Source organism: Chrysemys picta, chromosome 2 (assembly GCF_011386835.1).
Source record: "Chrysemys picta bellii isolate R12L10 chromosome 2, ASM1138683v2, whole genome shotgun sequence".
Lineage (NCBI taxonomy): Eukaryota > Metazoa > Chordata > Testudines > Emydidae > Chrysemys > Chrysemys picta.
The window spans coordinates 174,575,225-174,602,347 of record NC_088792.1 but is presented as its reverse complement, the minus strand read 5'-3'; the positions used below and the strand labels follow the sequence as shown (position 1 = coordinate 174,602,347).

At 41.6% G+C, this 27,123-nt stretch overlaps 1 protein-coding gene across 7 annotated transcripts in view; it reads right to left on the bottom strand.

Annotated features, from left to right (window-relative positions):
• Window positions 1-27,123, bottom strand: part of FARS2 (phenylalanyl-tRNA synthetase 2, mitochondrial) — a 380,087-nt gene that overhangs the window by 16,056 nt on the left and 336,908 nt on the right. The window lies entirely within an intron of this gene.

Below are 27,123 nucleotides of genomic sequence, written 5' to 3'. Positions count from 1 at the left end.
AATTGCTCACCATCCAATTCTGGACCCAGTTCAACATCCTGGTCCTAATCTGTAAATACTCACAATAGGATAGAATCTCAGTAGGCTGTCTTTCCATCAGTAATTCATACTACTGTAACCATGAGACACGTCAAAGCTGACATAGAAGCTGACACTTTCAGAAGCCAGCGGCAGAGAGTTTACAGTGAACAGCACTATGCTATGGAACTCACTTTCAGAGAGATAAGGATGTGCCCAAGTCTGCTATGCTCAGAACATGATGTGAGGCCCCATCTTTCCTTCAAGCCTTTTCACAGTGACAGGGATGAAGCATTACAGGCTGTGTGACAGTAAAATAGAAAGAAGACGAAGAGAACTTTCCAACAAAAATATACACATCACAATATCCACAGGAATAACAGTACCTTCATGGCAAATAGAGGAGTGTTCTTTGGTTAAAGTATTTGGGACCCTTAATTTTGCACTAGAACTATATAACACAATGACTGGATGTTGGGTGAGAGAGAAAGTGGATGGGTGGAAAGACAGATCCACCGTTCAGTTGCAGACAAAACAGAACGAGAGATTGTATGTGCAGCTCACAGTTTCATTGAGCATCACTTTTCCCTAGGGCTGGTAAAAAACTATTTTGACTGAAAACTGGGTTTTCAACAAAACTAAATTTGTTATGAAAAGCGTCTGCATGCTAAGAAAAAAAAATGGATTTTTTTAATCAAAAACCTGAACATCTGAAAAATATTTGTTAAAAACAGAAGTATTCCGATTTGGATACAGTACTACAATGCCTCATGGGAGATGTGGTTCAGTTACCTCATGCTCTCATTCTACTCTCTGGTCCAGGCCCTTTGGGTGGACTACAGTTCCCATGATGCACAGCCAGTTACTTCCATGGTACACCGTCTCCTCTCTCCAAGAGGGGAGACTGTGGTGCATCATGGCAGATGTAGTCCATGGCAGGAAGCCCAGCCGTAAAATGAGAGCATGAACTACAACTCCCATGAGGCACATTGGCAGCATCCTGAATTCAAATACTTTGGGTTTTGGCCAAAACTTTTCTTTTTTAAATTTTCACAGAAAAATCAAAATTTTCCATGGAGGGGAGGAACGAAACCATTTTTTGACCAACTCTCCTGTTCTCACTTCCCAGTTCTGGTTTCCTGTCACATTTCCCTCAGGTTCTTAAATCCCAACTAGTTATGGATTGGATTGTTGCATATGCATGGAGGTCTATGACCCTCCTGGGAGCTTTGGCAGGCATTGTGCTGAGTGCTGGTAGCGCACAACCACTTCACTACTGTAAGAGAGGATGCAGTGCCCACTCCTCTTTGTGTACAGCCAGTGCTGTTGGCTAGTACAGAGGTGGGATAGGCTCACAACCCATCTGCAGAAGTTAGTGATGGCAGTTACACTAGCCCTGCAGAGTTCTTGCACTCCTTGAGCACACAGACACCATATTTACCTGTCCCCAGTTCAGAGGATGCAAGGGAGAGAAGGGGAGAAAGATGCCTTGAATCTTCTATCTCTACACACTTGTGCAGGGGACCAAACACAGTTTGATCCTGTGAAAATAGCAATGATTATCCTATCATTGGACATCAGGGCAGCTCAAAACTCTCCAACTGTTGGCAAATGAATTACCATCTACATGGACCCAAGAGTGACATGCTTTCTCAACAATCAGAACAAATCCTACAAGAGAGATGGAACTGGACTCTTCTAAATGCTGTATGAAGCATTTATAGTAAAAATGTGCAGTGGGATACTTTTTTAGTCTGTTTCATACAAGATCAAAGAAAAAAAGGTATAAATATTTAGCAGGAGGTTGGGTTTTTAGTCAACTACATGTTAATACTAAAGGCTACAAAAAGTATTACTAAAAATAATATTGCTGACAAGTTAAAAATGTATCTGATAAAGGACTAAAAAGGGAATTTATAAGAGTGAAAACACTTCATCCTCCTCAGAAGCCAGGCTGGATCAGTGTGACAGCAGGCGCTCGGGCATTTTCTATTAAACAAAACTCCATCACCTCGTTAACTCTGAAAACCAAATTCCAAGCTTGAAGAGAGTTCTGCCAAAAAGTGTCTTGTAATAAAAAAAAACAAAAGTTGGTCACTTCCAACAGTATAAAAACAACAGATCTCGTGACCAGAAATGGTATGCCCGGCTTGATCAAAAATAGACAGTGACTGTTACAGGCATCACAGATGCACATCTTTTATGAAATAGGGATAGATAAGAAAGCAACTATGTTCAGATGCCACTGCAGAACAAAGTACTAAACGGCCAAGCCATTCCTTTAAGACCATTAATAATGTGAACAGTAAGTGGAGAGCAGTAGTACACACTAATACACAAAGGGTATTTCACACCAATTACAGCTTTGTTTGTGAATGACCTTAATGGGCTTTCCATTCTGGGGCCTTTGGGCACTTCTGCAATATAAATAATACCTAATCAGAAGAACTAGGTTTAATTAGACAAAACCTATCAGGATCAGGCCCCATAGTGTGAACCAGTGCACAAGAATTTAGGGAGAGCTGTCTATCTTAGGTACTTATAGGACCCTCATCGCCAGAATATCTGAGAACTCACGACCTGTAATGGATTTATCTCACAACACCTCTGTGAAGTGCTATGTCTCCCCCATTTTTTCTTTTTAAATTACATATTAGGAGGAACTAAGGACACAGAAACTAACTGACTTGCACAAGGTCACACTGAAAGCAGGGACTTGAACCCAGGACTCCCAAGTCAAGGCTAGTGCCCTAACCACTGGACCATCCTTCCTCTCTGTCAGCTGTAAAGCATCTCATGAACAAAATGGATTGCTGTGTGGCCATAGTCCACCCATGAGCAATAGACAAGACAGCAAAAGGGACAAGGAAAGCGATATACTAATCAAACGTGTGATTTTTGCAAGTGTCATGCAAATGCCATTCTTTAAAATTGACCATGGGGGCAAATAGGGGCTGGTGGTGGTGGAGATGAAGGACAAGATGAGCTAACATGAGCATGACAGTAGGGAGAGAAAGGAAGGGACGTGTGAAGTGAGGAAACACTTAGGGTACATCTACACAGCAAAAAAACCCATGCCAGCGAGTCTCAGAGCCACGGTCAGTTGACTTGGACTCACACTGAGGGGCTAAATATAGCAGTGTTGACATTTGGGCTCAGGCTGGAGCCCTGGCTCCAAGACTCTCCCCCTTGCTAGGCGTCAGAGCAGGGCTCCAGCCCAAGACTGAGTGTCTACACTGCTATTTTTAGCCCTGCAGCGCAAGCTCCACAGGCCTGAGTCAGCTGACCTGGCTCTGAGACTCACCGCCACAGGTCTTCTTTTGCTGTGTAGACATACCCTTAGGCTAAAAAAAAATTCCTTTGCCTTTTTTGATATAGAAATTACAGAACATTCAAAAGAATCAAAATCTATGCAGCCAGGATATTTCCCCTGCTCCCCTCAGGGCATCTCACAGGGCTATAGGAAAGTCTATAAGATGTTCGTATTTATATTTTTTCCACCTGTCAACTTACTTTTTGAAATTGAGTGGAGATTTTCTAGCAAGACATGTAATTACGTGGTTTTTCCAGCTGACTTTATTTATTATTTACTTGGGTTTTTTTTTTTTAAACTCTCCCTTTTCCCCATAAAAGAAAATATTTTTTCAAAACGGGCATTTTTTTATGGCGATTAATCTTGCTAACCAGAACTACAGAGATTCCTCTCCTTGATAATACTTTCCTTCCCTGAGGACAATTCCGTTCCACATAGCCAGTCACAAGAAACTGGACCTGACTGTTTTTTTGACAATCGATGCCTCGGGAAGACAACTCAGAAACAGTCCACAAGTAAGGAAGACCCAGGGCCAGTAGGTTAGACCATTGCTAGTGCACAGCAAAACAGTGTCTAGCTGTTAAATATTCCTCCTGTTTATCCAGTTACATAACTCCATAGTTCCCAAGCAGATCTTCAGCTGGTGTAAACTGGCCTAACTCCTCTGAAGTGACTAGAGCTATGACAATTTATACCAGTTGAAGATGTGCTCAAAAATCTTGTGGGGTGCTTTAAAATTTAAATCACCCCAAAATTCCCACTTCCATTGCTATTCTCAGTGATGCACCCCAGGTACCACAGCTGCATTCACTCCTAGTGGGCTACTTGATGTCCTCATAATAAAAGGAAGAAAATTGCGGATGGGGAAAACTGACTGGTGCCAGCTGCTACAAAGGAAGAAAAGAAAATGGATTCATGGGCAGCATGCAGGTGAGGCAGTCTAAAGCTGCTAATGCATGCAGTTTATCACTTGCTTCCACAACTAACATACCACTTACATATCAAAACTTCCGCTGTGTGTCTCATTAATTTTAGTACTAATTATCTGAATGAAAAGAAATTGTAAGGATTTCTTGTGCATGTCGGTATGACAATAATACATGGTATTGTAGTCTATAATGACTTTCATATATAGGTCTCAAAGCACTTGACAAAGGAGGTCACTATCGTGATCTGCATTTTACATATAGAGAAATTGAGGCACAGAGAGTTAAAGTGACTTGGCCAATGTTACACTGTAGGTTAGCATCCAAGCTTGAAACAGAACCCAGATCTTCCAAGTCTAAGTTCAGTGCCCAATCCTCTCAGCCACACTGCCTTCTCCTGTCCCACTCTGTTGTGTTACAGCCACCTACTGTGTCTTTTCCATGTTTATATTGTAGCTCTGAGGAAGGGACTGGCTTTCATTTTATGTTTGTATATGCCTCACACATCAGAGAACGGGGCCTCTGTGCATTATTCTAATACAAATAATTAACCTCTGCATATGTGTAAATAATCACACGTGTATATATGCACACACACGCTCATGCTTGCAAAGGCTATTTTGTATATTAACTGTAGCAATATTGCTTAGGTTAGCAAGGTTATACTGGTTATAGGTTAACAAGACCTGAGTTTTGTTTGTTTCACACCCAATTTTCCAAAAATTCAGATGTTTATTGAGTAACCATCGGGGTGAATGGGTCTCATAAAAGGTACATGACAGAGAGTGCCACTTCATACATTTTCTCTTGCACTTTCATTAAATTTGAAGTTACAGAGTATAGAATAAACTATTTTTGATGGGGCCCTGTGTTGTAACAAAAAGTATCTTAGCGGGGTCATGCTTTGTAAATTGATTGATTTGAGGGAGGTACAGTATATTGTTCCACAGATTGGAGAATGGATAGAGGAAGACTGTTAAATATAGTCTGGGAAATGCATTTTCTCCATCTTTTTAAAAAAAAGCTAAGCTATTGATGTGTGATTGGTTAACTCCTAACAGAGAATTATGGAAAGAGCTTGACATTCATCATGTACTAGATGAAGCATCTTGCAGGTTATGATGTTTGGCCTCACATACCAGGATCTCTGAAAGTGAGATTTCCATGAAAAGTGATGTGCTACAAAATGAAGAATAAGATCCTCTTTCTGAAATTACAGGTACATAACTGAACAACACTAAGCCAAATGTGACCCTGGTGTAAGCTAATTAAAGTCAATCGAGTTTGCCCTCTACTTTTTCCTCAATGTACAATTATATACTACACACTTACCACCAAACTGGAAAGATCAGTCTGAGGGGTTAAGGGTGCATTTGCATGTGCCTGTGGGGACTTGAGGGGAAGAGGAAATGCGAGGCTAATGACAGACTCATTAAGACAAAACGTACCTGACATTCCTTTAATTTAGAGATGGGCCATAATCAGAGAATGCTAAACTGGATCTGAACTTTCCCAAATTTGGGACATTTTTGGATTGTGGGGAGGAAGGGGTTGGTTTAGCTCACTTCAGAGATACAGGTCTTGATTTTGATTTTACCAGTGCAAACCCAGTGTAAATCATAAAAACTCCATATGAATCAAAAGAGTGAAACTAGTGTGTGATCGGAATCAGGTTCAGAGGCCAGCAACAAAGTCCAGATCCAGATGCAAACTGTCCAAAGTTCACAATCTGGGCTTTTCATTTGAGCCTACGTGTCTTTTCATTTACTCCCAAGATTGGTTGTGTTTGACGTAGTGGTTAGTTGCTGATAATCACATGCTAACAATTCACTACATTCACACCAGAACTAAAATACAGCAAATCTCATTGTTCAAAATGTTTACAGACAGAAAAATCATACTACAAGTTTCAAACAAGATTTAGGAAAAACAGCCTTATGACCCCAAAACATAGTTGGTGTAAATTGGTTTGTTTCCACTGAAGTCAATGGAGTCATGTCTATTTACACCAGCTGAGGAGCTGGTCAACTGTCTTCAGAACAAGAATGAGGACTCCCCTGATGGGAAAGTTTCTAAAATTAATTAGCAGAAGCAGCTAGTGAAATCCTATTTCTGTAAAACGATGATAAACATGGTTGGTTGGGAAATTAATAAATGTGTGTAATTGGGCATAGACAGGGGTGAGGAGTTAAAATAGCTATTGGTAGGCCTAAGCTGACAAAAATGAAATTCATAACAGGGCAGGGGGCTTGTGCTAGTTTCAACCTACCGCTTAAGCCCTGTGTCAAGCCCTATGTTAAGCGGGGCTTAAGTGATGTGTACATGGGCCCTCTGCACCAGAGTAAATTTGATTCTGTGTGAGTGAAGATCTACAATTTGATCTGTAATGCAGATATATCTTTCCAGGATCTGCAACTGCAAGCTCTCTCTTGCAGTATTTAATTGAATATAGCAGCAATGCATAAGAAATGACTTCCATTAAAAATGAATCTCTTCCAGATCATTGCTTTTAATACTCCCGCATGTCTCGAAACATTGACCTCGGCTGACTGTTTGGTTTTCAGGTATTAAGTGGAGTGGCCAGGGAGAGAGAGAAAAAGAAAAGCCTTCATAATAATAAGCTACACTGTTAATCAGTCATTTGCTGATAGAATGCAATGTCTGTGCTCTTTAATAAACAGGTAGATTGTGAATGTGAAATAATCAAAGTGAGGCTCCTATGAAACTCTGCTATAAGATATTTTGAATAAGGCTCTACAAAGCTGCTAATTGGATTCAGGAAGTTGTAGAGTCATTATCCTATAACACTGTGTTGCTTTGAATAGAATATGAAATCCATATTTCTAGAGACTGTGTTTTCCTTGTGATTAAAATGTAAAAGGAAATGAGCATGCATATATATGGGTTTTCAAGAATAAAAATGAATAATTAAAAATTAACTCATTGCAATTATAAAGCATTCACAATAACATTATTTTGCCATTTATCTTTTAATTAAAGATGTCCCATGATTCAGATTTCATAGGCATGAAATTAGCATGGATTTTTAATGTTTGGAGAAAAACACAGTAGGTTCATTGCACTGATGTATCTGGTGTGACACCATCTCGGTGTAAAATGAAGACGGGGAGAGGGATGCTGGGCACTACATATAAATCACTGATCTTTCACCTCTTAGGACAGTTTCACAATCAAATTGAGATGCTAAATGAGTTCAGCTTTTAATGTAAAAAGAGCCTAAATTACAAAAGCTCCACCATGTAAATAATTCATTCAGGAGCCACTGCTCAGGCAAAAGCTTGGGGCTGAATTAGTCTGAGGCCTCCATTATCTTTTACCTGGCAAAAGGATGATTAGTGGGAGAAATGTCACATTTATATTTAAAAAAAAACGTTTCAAAGATGACTTGCATCCTTTGGCACAAACCAACCATCTTAAAAAATGGAGAGCGATCGAGTGTCCCCCGTTATGATTTCTAGCTCCTGTATCAGGGCACCAAGTTTATCCAGAATAATCAATAACGCAGTGCTCGGCACATCCCAGGTGACTGTGCTGAATCGCCCTGCCATTGATCCACAGTCTAGCACACAGTGCCAAGTGTCCTCGAGGGAGGGGGCAGATCCCTCCAAGCAGTTATGCCTAGATTCTTAAGTCACCGCGCCAGTGCAGTCTGCATAGTCTCAAGTGTCAACTCAACTGTCAGTAGAGTACAGCAACTACAGAGCAGATATATTGTATAAGGAGCAGTGAGTAACAGCAGCTCACTCATCCCTCCTAGTGTGAAGGAGGAAATGCACAGCTTCAGCTATTTTATAAAATGTCAGAAAAGGGTCAAATTAACCAACTGGGTGGGACAAATTGGGTATTTACTAATAAATACACTTCTTTATAGATTTTCTAGTAAAATGGAATTTGATGTCTTCCCTGCATATAGTGTAGTTCATATACAAGGAGAGTTTCCTTTACAGGTGTCCTAGTATGGTCATCAGTAGAAAAAGTTGATGTTTACTCTTCTAGCAGTACCTCAGATGCCATAGCAATTGCAAGCCTGTGACTGGTAGCAGCTGCAGTACCATTGTGGGTAAATGTTGACTTTTTAATGAAAACCACTGTAATTCTGCTTTTCTCATTAGCAGATCTACAGAATGCCTACTTGGTTGCTGTGTGTTTGACTTGCATCTGTTACTTCCTTATGCAATGCCAATGGAAATAAATCAAAGAACTCACACAGAGACTGCAGGAACTGGCCAAAGAAACCTTGGTCTCTGCTACTTGGCAAAAGGCAACTACTTCACAAAAAACACAGCTGCATCTTTCTGGAAAAGGAAGAGCTCCCAATAACAAACGAAGAAATCTGAGAGGAATCGTATTATTCCATCCTTACCCTGATCGTGCATTTTTGGCTTTTCTCTGAGATTACTATCAAGCAGACCTTAGATGCTGCTTTTAATGACGTATACATGCTTGTAAGGGGTCCTGGGAGATGCTCAGATACCACTGTCAGATGGGAGCCCTGTAAGTACCTAGACAGAGACCACTACTTTACATCTATCTTCAATCCTGGCAACTCTTATTCATTGCTACACTCCATGTTCAAGGCTGGCAGCTCACACTGATTTCTATGCCACTGGAAGTGTAGTCCAACTACTAGAAAGTGTATTCTAGTCTACAATCATTTGTGATATGAAAGCATGTGTATTCCTAACAATAAAAGGATGCATTCATTACTTACACTGCGTAGCAAGAGGGATGGACACTGATCTATAGTAATAGGTCTTTTCTCTAATTTACATCTATTTCTTTTGAGACATGGCCAGACGGTTGTCTCTAACTTCTTCATAGTCCTACAGATGCCCTTCATTTTGGTTTTCTCTCTGCTCCAATTGTTTCTTCTCCAGTCTCTTCACATGCTTTTCATGTTTTGAAGGCTAGTTTTTAGTGTCTGTTCCATCTTCTGGGTGAGTTCCCATATTTGTGATCCATATCTCATTTCTGGCAGGTCACAGATGTCAGATTTTTTAAAAAGAGAAATCTTAGTCTTTATGATGCCATTCAGCCTGCCAAAGAACAAGGTTCAGCCTTGACTCTTCTCTAGACCTCATTGTCCTGTTTCGGAATATCACCTACAAATTGGCAAAGTTATAATGCAGTTGCTCGAAAAGCAGCGCATTGCAGACTCTAATCTGGAAGCTTTCGCTACTTTATTAGCACAAGATACTGTCCACATAGTCTTCCTTTATAGAAAAGAATTAAATAGAAATTATACCAATTAGGTTCTATAGCAGTTGAACAGGATTCTATAGCAGTTATACAGAAATTAACAGAGAATTCTCTCTTTTGTATAAGTGTTTTCAAATACAATCCTATAGAATTTCATAGCAAGTTAATAATTTTCTATTAAAAATTCTATAGGTCTTTTCGGGAGGTCCTATTTTTCTACAGGTAGTAACCCTTCTATTCCATTTGATGCAATACCACTCAAAGTCTCATGGCCAGCAAATAAATGCATAACGTACAACCACACAGTTTTAAAGAGAGAGGGAGCGAAGGACAGCTTTATCTGGTAGGCCATGATGCTAGTCCCTGCTCAATGGCACTCTTATCTGGCTACAGTAGCTGTCAGAGAAAAAGAAGCATGGTCTAAAGATTAAAGTACAGGCAAGGCTTAGCAGCTGGGGCTCTCTGGAGTGGAACTCCGGTAAATATTTTCAAACCCTAGAGGCGAGCCGCAGTGTGCCCAGAGGGGCTGAAGCCCCAAGACCCCCCAATCCTGCAGCTGAATGGCGTGGAGTGGGGGCTCCAGGAAATAATATATGAGAATTTAAGCCCTGAGTACAGGCCTAGGATTTTGGAAGTCTGCTGCTGACAAAGACTGGTTGTATGATCTTGAACATGTAACTTTATCTTCCTGTGCCTCAGTGGGGATAAAGATACTTATTAACCAATTGCTGGTGCCCTAAGCATAAGTAACAGTATGAACCAAAGACTGTGAACAAGAATAGGCCCGGTCTTGCCAAAATAGCAATGCACCAGGTATTAGCTAACACCAAATAAGCATATTCCTGACTGGAGAGGATGGTACAGGAACACAGAGATCTCTCAAGTAACTACATAAATACAAAAACAACAAGGAGTCTGGTGGCACCTTAAAGACTAACCGATTTATTTGGGCATAAGCTCTCGTGGGTAAAAACCTCACTTCTTCAGATACATCTGAAGAAGTGAGGTTTATACGCACGAAAGCTTATGCCCAAATAAATCGGTTAGTCTTTAAGGTGCCACCAGACTCCTTGTTGTTTTTGTAGATACAGACTAACACGGCTACCCCCTGATACTTGACTACATAAATACATTCCTAAGAGATGGGACAAGAACACACTGACTCCTTGTAAAGATAAAGAGGGGATGACAGGATAATGGATAAGGATGTATTGTTTGAACTAGCAGGTACAAGGTAAAAGGATGGTAACTAACAATATCTGGAGGGTCATACATAGCTTGTTTGTATCAATGAATAAACGGAGAAGTCATAGGAGGGGCATATTGGTACTTGCTGAGGGGACAGCATCCTGGTGTGCTGACTGAGCAGGTACCACTGTTGCAGGCATACATGTGTTAGTATACCTGTAGCTCCTATGGGGCGCTAGTACCGTGCTTTGTTAACAACCACCCTGGTTGAGTGCCTTCATCACTATACTGAGCCTGTGGTCTTTCTTATGAATAACACTGAGATCTGCTGAATTGGTACGCTGCACTCTTTACTCGTGCAGCTGACAACGGAGCTCCAAGAACAGCAGCACTGAGCAGCTGTAACAACTTAACAGCCTTAACAACTCTCCGCAGCACTAACACCACCCATCACAAAGATATTGAAAGCCTTAATAAGCTAGTGCATGTAAAGAGCTTTGAGATCCTCAGATGGAATGAACTACAAGGTCTTTCAAACACTTAACACATGTGCCTAACTTTATGCGTGTGAGCAATCCTAAGGCAGCATTTTTGCAGGACCGGGTTTATTAAATAGTATTACTCTTACATTGCACAGCCTTCCAAAGTTAATTTGGGTGGCATGAGGGTAACAGTGTATGCTGGAATAAAATTTTTATTGTAAAATTAAGAATAGTAAAATCTTGTCTATAAATGTTTTATAATATATTTATTGAAGTCATATATTATATACTTAGTCTTTCCTTAATAAAATATGTCAATAAAGAGAAAGCAATTTCCAGTCCATTATGGAACTTATGAGCAGGATAAATGTGCAGTTTATTGGACCATAGAGACGAGACTAGCAGTTGATCTGTCACCCTCTGTCAAACCTTAACAGGTAAGGATAGCTTGTCCACTTTGATCTATCATAGTTATGATGCTGAGAAGAGCAGTCAGTCCAATGACAATTATTATTATTTTAAACTACAACCTTTGATGTGACAACACCTATAAAGGTTATGGGCAAAAATGATAAAGTACTAATCAACTGTCCTGTACTAGTGATACAAACCGATGATGTCCAAAATGAAGTTAAAATGCTGCTCTGTGACTTTTGTGCAGGATATTCCACAAAGAGGTGGGGGATCTAGGATTTTTATTAGAAGACACTACAGCCTCTGCTTTGGCACTCATAAGGGCTATGAAGATTGTACTTCTAGGGCCCAATATGGAAACTTACTGAGAGCCATCTGATGTCAGTGGAAATTGAGGAAATCAGCATATCAAAGGACTGGGCTCATAAGTGTAAATTTTACCTTAGGATATGACATTTTCACATCTTTGCACCTGGCTTTAACTTCAGATTTAGAGCCAAATCTTGAAATTCTTACTCAGTCCTTATTCAGGCAAAGTCAGAGAGCTTTGACTGAGTGAGTACATCAGGGTTTGTCCCACTATGAACAACTTCAATATGTGTTATTGAAATACACCTGATGCAGCTTCTTTTTTAACTACATGGAAACAGATTAATTTTCTCCCAACCCACACAACCACAAAATCACCATTAGAAAGAATTCACTCTATGAATGAGACACCCGATACACTGACTATACCTTTACAGTATCATATTTTGTGGTGAACAATAGGTTTTTGCATCTCTTTATCCTTCACTATCATCCCCTCTTGTAGTGTTTTGTTCACTCTCTTTAATATCTCTAAAAACTGGATTAATACAAATTGCCTGATGATAAAATGGATGCACCAGTGTACCTCAGAACAGACATTCTGGAAGCAAAACTTTTGCCATTCCTCTTACAATCACAAGTTCACTGGCTAATGTGAGTGGAGGTTTGTGGATGATTTAGCAGTTCGTTTAGTTGAAAGCATGGGAGGCTGATTCATCAGAGACCCTTTTACGAATGTGTTTCTTGTTAGTAATGCAGAAACCACCAACACACCACACACCTTTACAAACAATAGGACTAGATTGGGTCCCTGGGACATAGTTCTTCCTAAAAGGCAGAAGGATGACATGTTGCTGCCTCCTTGAGCATAATTCCTTCTTTGCTGCCCCTTGTTGTTGGCCTATGCCACTATGCTACCCCTGGTGTGCTAGATGAGCTGTGGCAAGATTTTGCAACAGAAATCACCTACAAGTTTATACATGCCCATTCAGCATTTAAACCCCATTCCACGAGGCCTGCTACATTTCTACACAGCACTTGAACACAGATGCCCACCAATGTGCTCCTAGCTGACCACAGACTCATAGCATAGAACAGCACAGCTTAGTGCCGTGCTAAGAACCATGTGATGTATCCCAGAAGTCCTAGCACCTAACCTAGGTTAGTGCAGCACCAGTGTGGCTATAGCTACATGTGTGTGACTTAAGCATGGCTTAGAAGTGTGGAGGTTCACACTTGGCTTGGTTAACTTACGTTCCCAGGCCCTGGAGCCTGGACCGAAGCACAGATATACTGCAGCAAAGATACACTCTTACCCCTGCATTTCCAGGCCCCAATCCTCACAATCTATCCCAATAATGTATAAATAAGGGAGGGAAATAAACACCTTTCTCAGGTCTTCCACCAGCCAGTGTTTACACTATACTTTTACTTTCCTTTAAATTACTGGCCAGTGTACAAAGACTAAACCATTGCACCACAAAGGTGGAAGTGTAATCATGAGGGTTATTGAACCCAAGTATCTCCAGTGTATCACAATTACAGAGACACCTGTTCTAAATAACTTTGAATTAAAATACCGAGAGAATATGCAGGGCTCAGTGGCTCTAAACAATTTTTTATTTTCTGTCTTGTGCGTGTGAACAACAGATGCACATTGGATTGTGTGTGAAAGAGCACTGATTAGACCTCTTAAAGGGCTTTTTTTGTAAACACACATCTTGTAAGGCAAAACACTGTTTACTTACCTTGTACAGTAGCTGAAGACCAGAAGATTTTTCATTAGCAGTGTCTTTTGGTCTGTGCTTGTGCCCTTCTCCTCCTAATTCTCTGAAACAAGGGCATAAGGGGCAGTGTGGACCAACTGCCTCTCCAGTTCCTTCTCTACTGCAAATAAATTTAGGATAAGGATCTCAAGCAGAGGAGAAGGGGTGGGTAATGGAATACACGTAGGGCCATACATCTCAAAGAACACCAGCTACTGTACACGGTAAGTAACCCATCCTTCTTCTTTGAGGGACGGTCCCTATGTGTATTCCATTCAAGGTGACTCACAAGCAGTATTCACTGAGGAGGAGGGTGCAAGGAGCCCAGTTGTACCACAGATTGAAGGTCTGCTCTGCTGCAGAGGGTGTCAGTTGTAGAAGCCTGTACAGTACTAGGGCGTAATGTCTTGCAAAGGCGTGCACAAGGCCCCATGTTGTTGCTCTCCAGCTCTCCAGAAGAGGAACATTTCCAAGTGAAGCTATCAAGGCAGCCTCAGCTCTAATCAAGTGAGCTCTCAGACTCTGTGAGGCAACGTTATCTGTCAATTCAGGGCAAAGCAGATGCAGCCCGAAATCCACCTAGAATGTTCCTATGAGGTGCCTGCTTCTCCTCTCATATGTTCAGTGAATAGAACAAATTGATTTCTTGAAGAGTTGTGTCCTCTGTAAGTAGAAAGCCAAGGCTCATCAGACATCTGGAGAGTGGATGGACCTCCCTGTGGGGATGGGGCTTCAGATAGAAGACAGGTAAGTGGATGACTTGGTTCAGATGGAATTCTGAGATCACCTTCAGACTGAATTTAGGATATAACCTTAGAGAAATTTTATCCCCATGGAAGACAGTATATGACTACTCATCTGGCTGAGGTGATTGCAACTAGAAAGGCAATGTTCATAGAAAGATAAGTGAAAGGACATGAGAGCAAAGGCTTAAATGGGGAATTTGCTGAGGTCCCACATCAGGCTTAGTTTCAGCAATGGAGGAAAGATTCTGACAAGGCCCTTCAGAAAGCTTATTGTAATTGGACGGGCAAAGATAGTATAGTTGCTGTCTGGAGGGAGGGGATGAAAAGTGCTAATAGCTCCCAAGTCCACTCATAAGAAGCTGGGGACAACCCCAACATTTTCAGAGAGACAAGATTGTCCAGAACACTTGGCATCTCGGTTTTAAACAAGGTTGTAAATCGTTTGATATTCTGTTTTATTGGGTACATTTATCCCAAAGTGCAAATGTACATCTGTTATATGATACCGAGTTGTTAAACAGTGTTAAAGAAAAGTATGTGCTTCACTAGATGCATAATCACATCACTAGTTTGCTATGTTAGCATCCCCTTTATTTACAGAGCATTGCTAATATTTTTTGTTGCAAAAATAATTTCTTTGCATATTGATCGCTCCTGTTAGACAACAAGAGCAAAATCACTTTGGCTGTGAAAATGATCAGTTTTACAGTAGTCAAGTTATATTTAAAAACGATACTCTTCTGTTACTTAAACTGGTGAAGAATCTATGCATAAAAGACCAGTGATTTATTTGTAATGGGTGGGAAGGAAGCAGGAGAAATATATATTCCCTGGCTGGGAAGTTACTGCGGGCCAGATTCTAATATCTTACCTATGCAGAGCAGTACGTTACTACTTGAGTGGTCCCACTGAAATCAGTGAGAGGACTCAAAGTGAGATCCTTCTCAACGTGAGTAAGGGAACAAGGATGTGTCCTGGAATGTTCACAGTATTGAGGGAACAGATTAGAAGGGGTGGTTTCCCTGTAGGCCACTAAATAAATCACTCTAGAAGATCATGGGGAAAGTTCAGACATGCTGTAAGTAGGGGCATATCTACTGATTTTACCAGAGGGGAAAAGGTGCAAACTCCATTGGCTTTTCACATGGAGAGACTTCAGTGAGTAAGGGAGATGTGGGTGGCCTGAAGTGGTCAAAATTATGGGCCAAATCCTTCCTTCTGCACACAGACCAAGTAATAGGGCTGTGTACAAGGAGGATATGCTTATGGGGGGTGGGTGGGTGGGGGGGGGAGGGAGATGATCCTATCCCATCCTGTAGAGCAGCAGTGATGGGTGTTGTCTCTGCCTCTCTCCTCATGGAGGGGCGAGGAATGATTGAAAGACCCACACAGTTGTGGAGAAGGAGCAGGGCTGGTGGAGCCACAATTGAGCCTGCCCCCACCCCCCTTTTCCTTATCAGCCCCTCTAGAGTAATCTTCTGGCATAAAAAAGGGGGTGGGGGCAGGCCGGCCCTGAGCAGGCTCCCAGCACACTTCTCCCTCCACCAATGCAGTGGAATAGTATAATAGTTCTGCTGCAGGCACTGTGTTTTGTGATCACAGATGAAGGGGTCAGGTTTGCCCAGATAAGAAGTACAGCATATCAAAGGATTAATAAGGGCTTTTCAAAAAGATGTATAAAGATTCTCTCCAAAATTTCCATTTAAATAAATTGGTATTCTTTTTTAAAAATGGGAGCCCATTTACACTATGTTCAGGCCCAAAACATCTGACCTGCACTTTCAGACACTAAATTACTTGAGTTACACCTGATACCAACAAAATGCACCTGGGCTATGTGGGAGTATCATAGGTCTTGTCAAGCATTCCAGCCGAAGTAGGCTGTTTAATGAAGCATAGAAGGAAAACATGTTTTAGAGGCAATACAAGACTGAGCTCACGTTTAAAGCAGGAATTTGCCCATCCCGATTCAGCAAAGCAGCAGATTTTCATTTCATGGAGCAGAGAAGGGGGAATTATTTGTCAGATGTATCTCCAGAAAAATTTGCTTATGGGAGAGTGTATGTTTGTGTGTGGAGGAGTTCTTGACCATTTTTGGGAGAAGGGTGTCCCCTGAAGGTTTCAGACATCTGTTCCAATGGGCTGCCCTCGAGATTTTTTATTTTTGGTTTGCCATATGAGAAGTCTGTGCAGCTAGCATTGCACAGGTTTTCTTTCCACTAGGACTACTAGTTCTGTTGGAAAAAGGCAGATACTGAACGCACTGCATCATTCTAATTTCACTGAATACATGGGTTTAATCTACAGCAGGATGACACAGAGGCAGACATTTCAGACAGCTCCTCCACTTTCCTATCTAAGTGACCTTTTTTGAAGGCATAAATAAAACTGAGAAATTGAGGGCCTAATCCTTCAAAGTGGTCCTTCACTCTCAGCTCCTATCTGTCAGCACCTTGCAGAATTAGGCATGAAATTATATGACTCAAACAAAAAACCTATTGGGGCAAAACCAAAAACTGGGAAAGGAAAGATGCACTGTGAGTGTGTGTCCTACACTTGTGAGCATTTCCTTCTACATGTGCGCTCTATCTCAAGGTTATTTTATTATATTTTACAATGTCCCCCTTACTTATTTAGCAGCACAACAGAATAAACAGTCTGTAAAATCCACATTAATTGCTGGTAGCCATATGTACTGTAAACAGAGCACTCTCCTGCTGTTTTGAATTCTATACCCTTTAGATGTACAATAGAGATCACAATTTATCCTTGAGAGGGAACTAAGTTAATATTGAAGAATTACAATTAAACCAAGACAGGAATACTCCACACTTTTCTTCTGAAAAAAAGAATAAACAAAATCTACATTCATGAAGGTCTGAATACTTATTTTTAACAGAGTTTTTCACATTAAAAATATGTACAAAGTTAGGATTTCCAGCAAGCAGTCAGACACCTTATTCGTGATTCAAATTTTCTGACTAATTTGATGTAAGCCCACTTGACATTATGTAGGCCTACACCAGGACTCAGTAATCAACCAAGATAATGATTTGATGGTGGAGGAGAAAGGTAAAAACTATTTTAATTAATAGTATTTGAAAGCTTACAGTCTGAATAATTTCTATGCTGTACACTTTTGTCAGACACTCAGAAACAGAAATTGCATTGCGACTATTTCTTGGGAGGATGTGCACACAAAAAATGCTTTGGGAGGATACTGAAATTTATTTCCACTATGGACACTTTACTCAATAAGAACCTCAGTTTGCTGATCACCTTCAGCTCTTTTTGAGGTCAGTGGGAGTTGAGGGCACTCTTCAACTCACAGGATCATACCCTTTCCTTTAGTTTGGAAAATTGCTGTGAAAACGGACCTATCCAGGACCTTAGTTTACTTCTTTCCCTCTACTATAATGATTGATGATAATAAAAAACCCTAATGATGTTTTATTTGCCAATCAAAAAAAAAATAATTCACTATGGGCCAGTAGAATTTTGCAAAGTTGCAGTACATTTTTAGTGACTCCAATTAGAAATTAGAAATGATATTTTCAATTGGCCTGTTGATTTGTTGTCACTCCAAGCAAAACAGGAGAAAATCCCCTCTAAAGGAAAACAGGTAAGACTACAAGTTGTATTTAAAATGAATAATTTCTATAGCTAATTAGGCACAAATGTCTTTCTAATGAGGTTAGTGTTTATGAAAAAGAAATCTAACCACAATCAGATGAAAGTCACTAGAGGATTTTTTTATTTTATTTTGGTAATTTTGGTTTTTTTGGGGGGGGTGAGGAGGGGAGAAAAATCTTTCCTCTTGAATCCATTTGTGAGCATTGAAAAGTGCAGTATAATAGAACATCAAAAAAAGAACAACTTCAAAATGCCAGTGCTATTTTCAGAAGCCTCTTGTTGCTAGATGAAGTAGAAATGATGGTTTATCAGTGCTCCAGAGGGACCAAGGGGAAACCCCCAACAGGAAACTTAACTTTCATCTACAAAGAAAGCTAACTGGAAACTTTATCTATGTAATTAAATGAAGGAAACTAGTCTGTGATCTGAAGGAGATAAAGGTGTTACTGAAGACTTTTAAAACTCCTCTATTTTTATTGTACTTGAGTCCGTGTGCTCTGTGCCTGTATGCAGTCCCTTCAGGAAGAGAAAGCTCTGGTATGTCATGCCCTTGATGGTATTCTGTTTCTATAAGGAAATGACAAGGATTCCTTTCAGTAAACTATCAAAAAATGAAGGCCCAGATTTTCCCCTGTGTAACACAAATGCCCCTAGGTGGGTCATCAGCAGTGGGGATTGAAGCTGGGATCTATAGATCTTAATGTATGAGCGTCTACAGCCTGAGGTAAAAAGACCACCACGTTTTAGCCAAGGCTATATGTAGCAGGCGCATCAATCTCTGGTTGGCTTTAGACACCACCAGGGGGAAACATAGCACCACACCACGTGGGCATGGCTTAAACTTGTGATGTGGCCCCCTTTGTATCATACAACCAGGGGATACTGTACCTAAATCCTGTGTAGCCAATCACAAAAAGATCACCCCAATGGAGGAGGTGGGATTATCCAGCAGCACAGAGATGGTACTCTGGGTTTTATGATGCCAGGACAGGGGTGTGGCTGGGGAAGGAGGAGGCATAGCCAGGGTCCCTTATGTCCTGGCAATCCCTGGCTGCAATTACAGCTCCCTTGGGACTAACAGCAGATGAACACACACAGTGCTCTGGAGGCTGCTCTACCTTGCGCCAGGAGACATGCCCAGCACTCAGCTAGCCCGGGATTTCTAGAAGAAAGCAAAGGTGGCTTACAGCCACTTTGGCATGTAAACACGCCATACCCTTCCTCCTGAGATGCACTCTGCTATGGCCTAACAGTGCAGAAGATCTGGTCCAAAATGGTAAACTATTGAGTTTCACATGTATCAGTTAGGCCATGTGTTATATAGCTACTATTTACCCATTCTGTCTTAAAAAAGTATCTTAAACCCATAGTGTAGGTGGATAAATTTAATGGGTGTCACATGGCTACTTTGAAACTACACCTCTACCCCGATATAACTCTGTTCTCGGGAGCCAAAAAATCTTACCGCGTTATAGGTGAAACCGCGTTATATCGAATTTGCTTTGATCCACCAGAGAGCGCAGACCCGCCCCCCCGGAGCACTGCTTTACCGCGTTATATCCGAATTCGTGTTATATCGGGTCGTGTTATATCGGGGTAGAGGTGTATATGCCCAAGTATCTAAAATGTAACATGTCACCAGAACAGTTTATTAAACCTAAATTTTATTATACACCTGCCAACTGTATACAGGGTCCTGTGCATTTTGTGACTGCAGAATTTGCCCCTTGCTGCAGAATTGTGCTCCAGAACCTCAGTATTCATTTTATAGATGTTAAGCTTCTGCAAAGCTTGAAACAATGGCTCTGGAAGGTTAAATTGCCCAGTCATCTCACGCAGAGCCTCATGGACTTTGTGATTGTGCAGCCATGGAATCTGGCATTTTTCCAAGATATTACAAAATTCAACATTTTTGCTGCAGAATTTGTATTTGTATGTGTGCTTGAGAGTAGATGGATGAAAATGAAGGTTATTTCATGCTAATAAAAATGCTAATTGAAGTATATTCATAATTTTATATATATATAAATGCTATGCCATATTGTGAGAAGGTATTGCAGGTTGTAGATGAAAGCAACTGAAGGCCAAATTTTGCCTTTAACTTCAATGGCAGATGCACATGTATCTGGTGCCAGTATTCAGCCTATACAACATATACCATTGTTTGCTGCCAATCAATGAATATCATAAGGCTCTTATTCCAAGATTAGAACAGCATGGCAGCTGAGAATCTATGCTTCCTTCAATTTGTATTACAATCTGCACCCTACTGTGTTTTCACAGAGGCTTTTCTTTTTCATTAATCTTTGGCTCTATATTTTGTACTTACATAGTAGAACATACCAGTGTAATTTTCCACTCATGTAACTTCTATTCATCAAACAGCTTTTAATTCTACATAAAAATAACCTTTTCTTAAATTATCCAAGCCCAATTAATCCCTTGTGCAATGCCAATGAGTACTGTAGAGTTACACCAGAGATGATCTTGGCTCTCTGGGTTTAATTTCAGCCAAGAAGAACTGTATGCTGCTTTGATCTTAAGGTTAATCATCTGCAAATCAGTTAAAAATTAATATTTCATTATTCCAAAGAAAGAAACTCTGATGGTATATGTGAAATATTGGAATTATATGTGATTTACTGATTTAATGTAGGACTATAAGAACATAGGAACTAGCAAAATGGATAAGACCAATGATTCATCTAGTCCAGTGGACCCCCAACCTTTTTGTGGCCATTAGCACATTCATGTTTTCAGAAGAGTGTGGCAGGTGCCAACAATTTTTCAAGGCTTATTTTGTATTTGTACATTAAATAATACAAAAAACATCATATTTAATATTACATAATATATGAATCCAGAGAGAAGAGAGAAGCCAGAGAGAAGCCGCGAGGACAGAGAACACTGGCGCCCGCAGCCCTGGAGTACTCTGTCCCCAGCAGGCGCAGGGCCCCGGCTTCTCTCCCCTGCTGGGCACTAGGCGGGCCCCGCGCCTGCCGGGAACAGAGAACACCGTGCCCGCAGCCTGAGTTCTCTGTCCACGTCAGGCGCGGAGCCGCGACTTCTCTCCCCTGCTAGGCACTAGGTGGGCGCCATGGCACCCGTGGGCACCGTGTTGGGGACCACTGATCTAGTCCAATATTCTGTCTCAGACAGTGACCGGTACCAGTTAATTCAGGGGAAGGTACACAAAACCCCATAAAGGCCAAGTATACAATATCTTGCCTCTGGAGGAAGTTTCTTCCTAATTCCTGTCCGTTAGTGACTGGATTTGTGTCCTGAAGCACAAAGTCTGATATTTATTCAAACATAAATTTAATCTTAAAAATCCATGGAGCTCTTTGGCTCAATATCATCTTGGGTAGGTAATTATTTATGCCGTCTGTAAAAAAAAATCCTTTTATCAATTTAAAATGTGTTTCCTTTTAATTGCATTGAGTGTCCCCCTTATATTTGAGAACCAGTGAGTAGCAGCATGCAACCACCCTTCTCTATGCTATTCATTATTTTTACTTTCCTTTGTCATTTCACCTCTTATTTGTCTCTTCCCTAAACTACATAGTCCTGATCTTTTAATAATCTCCTCACTTGCCTCATGTTTCCATACCTCCGATCATTTTAATTCCCTTCTCTGGACTTTTTCAGCTAAATATTTTTCAGGACACGGTGACCAGAAATGAACACACTTCTCAAAGTGTGGACGCACCATCAATTTATATAATGGCTTTTTAATATTTCCAGTATTATGGTTTATTCTTTCTTTAATGCATCTTAAACCCTTGTTTGTTTTTAGGACAATTCCCACTGAGAGAAAGGATTGAGCTAGTAGATAGGGCACTCGGATGGGACTCGGGAAATCTGGAGTTTACTTCCCACTGAGCCACAAATGGGGTGTTTCCAGGGTTTTTATTCCTAAATTTAATATATTTAGAATGCATCAGTGCATACGATTACCTCAGAATATTCCTACAGATGTGTATTATTTCCACTTAGGTCACATCCATCTACATATTTTATGGCTACTATTTCCAACCAGTTTACTTGGTTCTGAAATGAGATTCACATGCATGTAGTTTCCAACATTTTTCTACCTTTTTAAAAAATAGGTACAATATTTGTTACCCTTCTTGCTTCTGGTACAGTAGCTAAATTTAAGGAGAGATTGAATTATTTTATTACCAGCCCAGTCACCTCATTCTCAAATTCCTTCAAGATTGTGTCCTGGTGATTTGCTGCAATTTAAATATTTGTTCTAGCACCAATTTCCTTCATACCTCTGTTTCTGACAGGGTTTCATCTTTATTGTCTACCTCAGAGCTACTGTTTACAAGTCTGTTCCTATTGTCCCCTGTGGAAAAGACTGATACAAAGAAATCATTTAGTTTCTCTGCAATATCCATATCATCCTTAATTGCTCCTTTTACTTCTTGGTAATCTAGAATAATTTAGCAGGTTTCCTATTTCTGATATTCTTAAAGAAATTATCTGATTTTATGTCTTCAGTAATTTGTCCTTCAAACTCCCTCTTAACTCTCAAAATGTCCATCTCACATTTTGACTGCCATATAGTTTATGTTATAGATAGACATCTTGGCCCCATTCAAATCACTAGCAGAATTCCTATTGACTTAAATGGGGCTATGATTTTATCCCATGATTTAAAGAAAATGTTAAACATCATCTCATTTCTGTTTATCAAAATGTAGGTAGAATATTTAGTTCAAGCTTGAAAGTTTCTTGTTGTATGAATCGTTTTAAAGACGTGACATGGGGAAAGACTTTCCCCACAAGCCTTTATTTTCTGACAAACAACAAAACTTTCCCAACTGCAGTATTGTTGTAGCCCAGGATAAGGTTCCAAGATGAGAGAATGAGGTAGGTGAGGTAATATTTTTCATTGGACTAACTTCTGTTAGTGGAAAGTACAAGCTGGGGCTTGACGTGAAGAAGAGCTCTGTGTAGCTCAACAGCTTTTACCATCCGCCAAGAGAAGCTAGTCCAATTAAAGATATCTCACCCATCTTGTCTCTCTCAAAAACCTTCTGAACGTTTTACAGCTAGGGAAACAGACTCAGAAAGATTAATGGCCTGATTTTCAAAGGTGCTCAGTATTCCCAGCTCCCACTGACTCCAACAGAAGTTATGAAACCTGAGCCATAAATGACTTGTCCAGGGCCCCACACTAGAGCTGAGATTAGAAATCAAGAGTTCCTAGTCTGACTTTCACCATTTGGGCTCATTCCAAAGATGGAATCTGCAACAGCACAGTGTTCCCTGCATTGCATTGTTGTCACTCTGCTGTTGGTGAATTTTCTGCCATGGGGGCCTGCAGCTTGTGTTCTGTCAGCAGAACCCTTGCAGTGATTCGTATCTATACATCTACATGTAGATATTGATATATAAAACCATGCTTTTGTGGTGATACATAAATGTGAATAGTCAAATATGTGCATGTATAAATATTATTATAGAGTGGTTATAGCAAATCTTGCTTTCTGATTGGTCAGAAGTAATGACAATAGACAAGTAACAGACACCACAGGTCCAAACTACTGGATACTACTGTTCCCTCTCTGTGATTTCGGGTGACAGTATTTATCCTGTCAGCCTCAATTAACTTATCTATGAAAGAGGGCTAACGAGATTTACCTGCCTGGTGTGGATTGACTATAGTTTGTATTGCAAAGCACTTGGAGGATGTGAAGAGTTATATAAGTGGCGGTGTTTTATTATTAGGTTTTTTTAATTGAAGTACATCACACAGGGCTTAAATTCAGCCAGAGCTGTCCAGAGTTGAGTCTGGTAAATATTTTAAAGCCCTGAGCCCCAGCGCCTCTCCCGGGGGGATGAGGCTGAAGCCCATGGGTGGAGAAGCAATGTGGGGGGGGGCACCTACATATCTTCTCCCTTGTCAGCCCTCCCCTGATGCTTCCTTCTTGCAGAGGAATGTTGGTTGGTGCGGGGAGGAGGGGGCAGCAGTGACGCCAGCCAGGTGTTCTCTGCTAGCAGGTCAGTTCCCCCCTGTGGCGGAAGGGGAGGGCTTTCTAGGCCTCTGTGCAGCAGTGACAAGCCCAGGTGAGTGAGTGAATTACTCCTGGGGGACTTCTGCGCTTGGCTCAGCTGCTAGTCCTGACTAAGCTGCGGGGGGTGGCCCCCGTGCATCCAGACCCCCACACACATCCAGAAGCCCCCGCTGAGCCTCACCCCAGGCACCTGGAATTTCTCTGCACCTGAACCCCCACCCCGCTGATCCTCTCCCCCTTCATCTGGAGCCCTCTCACACCCAGACCCCCCGCAAGTCCCACCCCCCACATCCAGACCCCCCACCGATCCTGACCCCCCCAAATATAGAAGTTGAACTATGACTATGCTGAAGCCCCTCCTCCTGGCACCTTCTGCAGGGCTGAAGCCCTTCTCCCACTGGCACCCCTTCTCACCCATGGGTCTAAAGCCCGGAGCCCTGCTGCCCCTCAGGGCAGAAGCCCCTAACCCCACCACCCCGCCGCAGGGCAGAAGCCCTGTAGGCAGAGAAGGGGTGGTGTGTGGGGGGCTCCAGAAAATATTTCAAGAGAATTTAAGCTCTGACATCACATAATGCACCTATGCAAATTATGACAGTATTGACTAATCAAAATACAGGATTTTCTATGATGTTTTAATTTTTAATATTTTCCCTAATCAATAAAAGTCGAGTAAATAATTTTTTTATTTAGCAGCGGTGTCCAACATAGAGTCTTTGACCCTCCTCTTCTTCTGCCTCCATTCCTCATGTCCTAGAATCATAGAATCATAGAATCTCAGGGTTGGAAGGGACCTCAGGAGGTCATTTAGTCCAACCCCCTGCTCAAAGCAGGACCAATTCCCAGCTAAATCATCCCAGTCAGGGCTTTGTCAAGCCGGGCCTTAAAAACCTCCAAGGAAGGAGACTCCACCACCTCCCTAGGTAATGCATTCCAGTGCTTCACCACCCTCCTAGTGAAATAGTGTTTCCTAATATCCAACCTAGACCTCCTGCACTGCAACTTGAGACCATTGCTGCTTGTTCTGTCATCTGCCACCACTGAGAACAGCCGAGCTCCATCCTCTTTGGAACCCCCCTTCAGGTAGTTGAAAGCAGCTATCAAATCCCCCCTCATTCTTCTCTTCTGGAGACTAAACAATCCCAGTTCCCTCAGCCTCTCCTCATAAGTCATGTGCTCCAGACCCCTAATCATTTTTGTTGCCCTCCGCTGGACTCTTTCCAATTTTTCCACATCCTTCTTGTAGTGTGGGGCCCAAAACTGGACACAGCACTCCAGATGAGGCCTCACCAATGTCGAATAAAGGGAAAGGATCACATTCCTCGATCTGCTGGCAATGCCCCTACTTATGCAGCCCAAAATGCCGTTAGCCTTCTTGGCAACAAGAGCACACTGTGGACTCATATCCAGCTTCTCGTCCACTGTGACTCCTAGGTTCTTTTCTGCAGAACTGCTACCTAGCCATTCGGTCCCTAGTCTGTAACAGTGCATAGGATTCATCCGTCCTAAGTGCAGGACTCTGCACTTGTCCTCGCACAACTCAACCCCTCTCTCTTGCACTGCTATGCTTCCCCTGTTCTTTTACTCTCACCTCTTTACCTCCTACATCATAGCTTAATGTTCCGACCACTGGCCTCTTCCACTAGCCAACCCAGACGGTGTGCCATTTGGTCACAACTGTTTAGATGTACTATCAGCTGATCACACACACACACACACACACACACACACACACACACACACACACACACAAAAACCCCTCTCCCATAGTCTGTGTCCTAGGTCTGCAGTGAATAAGGGCGAGGGACTGAAAATTCTTCTCATTTGTTCCCCTATATGAACAAAAATAATTTTTCATAACCATCACCAGGGAGCGAGGCATTACTTGGCAAAGGAACTTCCACTAAGAGCACTTGCTGGAAATGTTTATACATTGCTCAGTGTATTCACAGTACAGCACTGTCTTCAGTGACTGTGTCAGTTGAAAAGGACAGGGGTAAAGATCTCATAAGGATATCCGGAGGTGGTCTCTGTCAGATAACCATTTGGAAAATACCAGGCACCTGGCACAACCTGATCCATTTCGACAGAAAAAAAAAATCTTTTCGAAAATGTTTTTCAAGATCCAGGGATAAATTATCCCTGGCAGGAGTGATTTAGCGATATTAGAGAGGGGGTGAATGCTGCCAGATAGAAATTACCCCAAATCTTCAATACAGTGGCTGAATGTTAACCAGGTGGTCCTGCAAGCTCCATCATTGGACCTGTTTCAAGCAACTCACCTGTGCAGAGCCACTGGGTGTGTGTGTGTGTGTGTGTGAAGAGAAGAACACTGCTTCTAAAAATAGAGTGCTGGCCCAGCAACTCAGCCCATGTGTATGAGGAGGCATTCTCCAGGGAGGTTATGAGTGGAGGAGGCCTAGGCATTTTTCTCTCATCCATGGCCCCTTTCCTACTTTCTACTTCTGTTGGCACTGCAGAGCCTATGCAGCTATGGCAGAGTGAGACAGATTCTATTATGGCTTATCACCATCAACAATATAGCTCATGTGCACCAGATTCTGATCTCAGCTGCACCAGTGCAAATCCAAAGTAACTCTGCTCAAGTCAACGGAGTTGTTCTGGAGTGAGTGAGATCAGAATCTGGGCCGGCATCTCAAATGCAGGGCAAATTCTACTTTCGGGTACACTGCCTTACACCATTGGAAAGGGGAGTGTCCCAGTGGGGGACACAAGGTCTAGTCCAAGAAGGATCCACAATACTCAACTTCAATAGTATGATGTTTTCATACATGGAAAAGCAATTCAAAGTCCATTTTAAGAGGCTTCCATGGCTCCCTTTGAGACTTGTGCAGCTGGACCCCTAGTAATTCAGAGAGCTTTTATAACCCTCCAATTCCAGGCAGAGATGTACCAAACCCGACGAGGACATAACCGAACTCATGCAGACAAACATTATACCACCCTACATCATCATCTTCTTCTTCTCTGTATATAATTTACTAACAACTTGGTAGCATGCTGTGATGGCCACATCACTGTGGGGTGACACCCCACTTCTGCACAGCTCAAGAATTCCAGAGCA